The 5,268-nt window shown below is 39.5% G+C and overlaps 1 protein-coding gene across 2 annotated transcripts in view; it reads left to right on the top strand.

Moving 5' to 3' along the window:
• The window catches only part of LOC122362837 (synaptotagmin-2-like), a 14,548-nt gene that overhangs the window by 5,050 nt on the left and 4,230 nt on the right, over nt 1-5,268 (top strand). The gene's annotated exons all lie outside the window — the stretch shown is intronic.

Genomic DNA, 5,268 nt, shown 5'->3' with positions numbered 1-5,268 from the left:
TAAAAATTTTATTTAAAAAACATATATGATTTAAGACATTTAATGGGTTACAGTAGCCCTCAGTCTCCCTTAATGTAAAACAAAATAGCTTTCTTTGGTTTTAAAGTTGATGTTTGTCTTAGCCTGTAACAGAACGTGTTTATTGAAACCCAAATGTGTCATTTTTGATGCATGTCCATTAAGTGTTACTTGATTTCCTCTACTTGATTCTGTCTTGTGTGAGCTCAATCTCTCCCTCTCTCTCCATTTCTTCACCTCTCTATCCTTCCCGCTTTGTGTCTGATATGTGCTCCGTGTATCTTGACCGTGCTGGACCTGTCTTCTTACGGTAGGTGTGACATGGCTTGCAGCGCCCCACTTTGACCGCCTGGTGTAAGCTCAGACCAGGGCGGGGGAACTGGCTGGGAATGAACTCTTTGGCTTCTTCTTGAGTCTTGCAAGCTGCAGGGGTGCTGAGGTTGCTTGAGGAGCTAGTTTGGGGTTGGTTTGGGGAGGGCTCGCATTCCACCAGTCTGACATGCCACATGAACACCGGCGGGATGGGGAGTACAGCCAAACAAGTAGAAGGAATGGCCCTTTTAGAAGTGGATGTGCATTTGGTTATGAACTTAAACTTCATCCTAGCTTACCGAGAGACACCCAACACACCAATCCTCACTAACATGCATGTTGAAAGGGTACGGTTGGTGATTTGTCTTCTAAAAGCTGCTCCACCTATCGCAAATCTGTCCCTTCAATGATCTGTAAGTTAAGTCGCGCGACGTACGTGCATCTTAATATATATAGCTTAGTTAAAGCAGATAGCTGTCAGCAAAAGAACCCAAAGAAATGTCCAGATGAGGTGAAGCAGCATTTGAGACAAAGCCCAACGCATGCCCTTCATACAGGCACCAGTGAATGACCATGACTTGACTTGAGAGTAACTTTCCTGGACGACCCATTGTGTGCAAAGAAGCGAAGAAGCGTTTACTTTTCCTCCTCACATGTAGAGCCGAGCCGTGGGATGAAGTAGGTGGCGTGGGAAACGAGCCGTTCACCGGGAGACCTCTTATAATGCTTTCGTTTGTTTTTTCGAGCTTTTGTGCGTGTGTGTTTGCGTGCGTGAGTGAAAATTGTTAAGGGTGATGTGTGTAATACGTTTAGTGTTCGAACTTTTAATGCAAACCGTGTGGAAATGCACGACACTTCCTGAAATTTGAGAGTGATTTTTAGGCAGTGGCCTGAGCTATGTGGCGTCACTCCAGATTTGCAAAAAAAAAAACGATCCAGAACTGATTGGCTGAATGATCTCTAACCCAAAATGATAGATAGATAGATAGATAGATAGATAGATAGATAGAAGTGAATATTAGGCTGGCAGGGCAGTGTTATGATTATCCAGACATCAGCCAGTGGTGTGTGTTTGATCATCTTTGCTATTCCACAAAGCCTAGTGATGCAGAAATTACACACTTCACCTTTGATATGTCACTGCCCTGAGAACTAATTTATCATGCGACTCTTAAATTATAACGCGTACGCTTTTTTACTGGTTTCTCACCATTAACGCACATCATAAACTTTGGACACGCAACAGGCCGGTACTTGCGTTTTCTTGGGGCAGTAAATGGCACCTAAAAAAAACTGAGACTGAACAGGTTTAAATTATGAATTTTAATGCAACAAACACGGTTAATGGTGCTGATTTGATCACAGGGCCGTTGGTGCAAATAATCGTTTATTGTGAGCGATTGATTTCTCCTTCACCGTTTCTTATTCCATCTGCCACCTTTACTAAGATGAATGTGCTGGAACTTAGCATGACTGCCTCTGAATGCTCAATGCAAGTCTCCTGAAGTTATGTAAGAGAACCACTGCACACTTCATATTAGCAATACCGCATTAGTCTGTTACATCATTAATCATCCTCCAGATTTAATGCCAGCATCTTTTTATTCACTATGTCTTGAACAATTATGCAATCAATGAAGGAATATTTCAGACTTTGCATTTTGTGGCTTGGCATGCATGAATGCATTCTATCCTGTCGGTTAAGATATAAGAAATGGTGCTTTCTATGTGTGTGTGTGTGTGTGAGATAGTATGTGTTTTTGAGTTTGCGTGTGTTGGTATATTTGGGGTGAGTGGTCAGGAAGGACGAATCCTCACCCCAAGCATTTTTTGTTCTATTTAGAGACATTCTGATTCAACTCTTTTTGTTCATCTTGTATTTCTTTTCCTTTCTTGTTTTTTTTTTTCCCCCCCAAAGCTGAAGCAGACATCTCCCTCTATGTAAGCTAATATTTGCTGTTTCACTAGCGTTGCGTTTGAGGCTGCATAAATCCTTCAAAGTGCATAACAAATCTGAGAAATGCTTGATCTGATGAGCAGTCGCAGCGGGGATCGGGTAAAGCTGTTGGATGTTCCCACGTGGATGAGCTTGATGGGGTCACTACTACCCCCAAAGCTGTGTTAGTCATGTAACAGGGTTATGTACTGTGTTAACTCCATCTCTTTCAGAGGGCACGAACGCTAGGCTAGCAGAGGGAAACTTTCGGTTAGCAGCATAATGTCTGGTCTGCTTTACCTCTCAAACCGTGTCCTAACCATCAAAATGCAGATTTAAGATTTCAGATTGAACGAAAGAAGCGTCATGGTTATGTGACGTGAAAAAAAAAAAATCAATCGGAAATAACAGCCAATCAGGACAGTGTGTGGGCGGAGTCTCTGTGTAAGTGCACTGTCTTTATAACGACGTGAACGAGCACGTAATTCAGAAATATTTAACCATTTTAACACTATTAAAAATAAATAAAAAAAATGATAGTTTTATAGTTTTTTTTTTCATTTACTTCTAGGCAGGGTATGTGATTTGGTTGAAAAAAAAAAAATTGTCATACTGATTGAAAGTGTTTTTTTACATCCCTATAACAATTAGTAATAGTGTGCTCTCACCAAAAGTTCATTTAATTATCTGCGTGAGTAGATTAAATACAAATTAAAGTAAAAAAAAGTACAAAGACGAATGCACAATGTAATTACGTTAAGTACGTCTTCCACGTGAGTTAAGAATCTGCATGCGAGTCGTAAGCCACGTTTAGTTTGACATCACGTTTTTTAATTTAATTGTTTTTAATTGTATTTATATCATCTGTGGAAGGCTTTGAGCATAAAATGTTCAGTCATGTTCTGTCCTATGGCTACGATCAGCTGTTCTGCTTTCTTGTACATATTTGCATGCCTGCAGGCCGAGCGAAAAATTATTAATGTTATCAAAGTAAGAATTCACTGCAATGTTTTCTCACCGATGAATGAGACACGAGCAACCCAGGCTCGTTGGAAGTACGTTCCTCCACCTACATTTCTGTCAAACTCCAAAAACATGAATCACTGCAGCTTCCAAATGAGTTGAACACTAGAGGCAGTAAAACCTCCACAACGTTTATTCCTTTTCACACAAATTATGATTTGCAGGCACACCATTTTTTAGATAATAAGGCCTGTTTTTTGTATAATTACTTGAAGAACACTGTTGTGAATTCAAACCAATTTTAAGACCGTGAGCTCTGAAAAGGTTTGAATCTCGTGAATAAACAGTTCGACAAACCAGCTCAAATCCACATACGAAAATTAAAATATCACGACTGCATCAATACATGTCTTTTTATATCACTTTTGCATCTGCTAATACTATCGGCTAGGTTTAGGTTTGATTCAGAGGAAAGAGCATTAACTTTTAGAGACACACCTTAGATACTTGGATAATGAACATTCACGATACGTGCCTGGCGCAAAGTTACACAAACGCACTGAAGCCACGTTTTAGTGCCATTCACTGGACATCTACATTTTGAAGTGCGTAATAAGTATAACGGTGCTGCAGAGATGCATTTAGAGGCAAGTATTTTCGTATGAGCCTGGGTTGGACTTGATAACATGCGTTCATGTTTGTTTTGGAGAGAGAGTATGCAGAGGGAGGAATCTTAAAGGAACGTTCCACTATTTTTTGAAGTAGGCTCATTCTCCAACTCCCCCATAATAATAAGTTTTACAGTTTCTGAATCCATTCAGCCGATCTCCGGGGCTGGCGATAGCACTTTTAGCATAGCTTAGCATAGATCATTGAATCCAGTTAGACCAGTAGCATAGCATGAAAAAAAAATACCAAAGAGTTTCAATATTTTTTAAAACTTGACTCTTCTGTAGCTATATTGTGTATTAAGATTTTCTAAGCTTATATGATTAGGAACTAATAATCAAGGACGTTTGCTGCCGTATCATGGCCGCAGCGCACGTTGTGATATGACACAGCTTATTGAATATTACGCCGGAATGAGAGTATAGTTCCTAATCTTGTAAGCCTAGAAAATCGCAAATGTTCATTTTATGACCGCACACAATATAACTGCAAAAGTGTATATACCGAAACTCTTTGGTCATTTTGGAATGCAATGCTACTGGTCTAATTGGATTCGATGATCTATGCTAAGCTATGCTAAAAGTAATATCGCCAGACCCGGAGATCGAAAAACACTGTGGGGAGTTGGAGAATGAGCCTATTTCCAAAAAAAGTGCAGTGTTTCTTTAAGACCTGAGGTAAATTATCCATTGTCACTTTTGGTATGGCTGAAAAGGACACTGAGCAAAGCCAAAAGGGTATTTAAAGTCATGTTACTAGCTTTATAGTCTGCATGCTGCTGTTCCAGCCGTGAAGTCTCACAAATAGAAACTGTTAATAGAATTGTTGTTTATATGGCTGCCACTGCAGCTGGTTAGGACAAAAACCCTTAATATCACTGAAAAGATGTTTTCTTTACACGTCGCAGCCAATCTAGAAAGTGAAAAAACATCTGACAGGCATATAAAAGACATTCTGATAATGGTACATTCGACAAACGGTTTACAGAAAACACAGCAGAACTTAATGTATTCTACTCCAAAGTAAAAAGACTGTTTCCAACTAAGTACAATATACAATTGTGCCCACTGGATCACATTTCTGTCTTCTAACCGCTTCAAACTAAATTTGAAACAAGATTTGATCCCACAGATGTCACATAATTTGGCAAATCCAGAAACAGATATGCTATACCCTGCCTATACGATCCAAATTTGCTCGAAGAATATCCAGCATGTTTCCTTCTTTTATGATTACACTATTATGTTGAATTTAATCTCAAAAGTCATGTTCTTGTACGTTTTGCAGTATGCAGCACACACAATAGACCGGCTCGTCAAGTAATATTCAATTACAGCGCAGGGCACAAAAGTATTAATTACAACAGAATC

This window comes from Puntigrus tetrazona, chromosome 18 (genome assembly GCF_018831695.1).
Source record: "Puntigrus tetrazona isolate hp1 chromosome 18, ASM1883169v1, whole genome shotgun sequence".
NCBI classification, from domain to species: Eukaryota; Metazoa; Chordata; class Actinopteri; order Cypriniformes; family Cyprinidae; genus Puntigrus; species Puntigrus tetrazona.
Note: the sequence above shows the minus strand (reverse complement) of the source record. Positions and strands in the feature narration are given on the sequence as shown.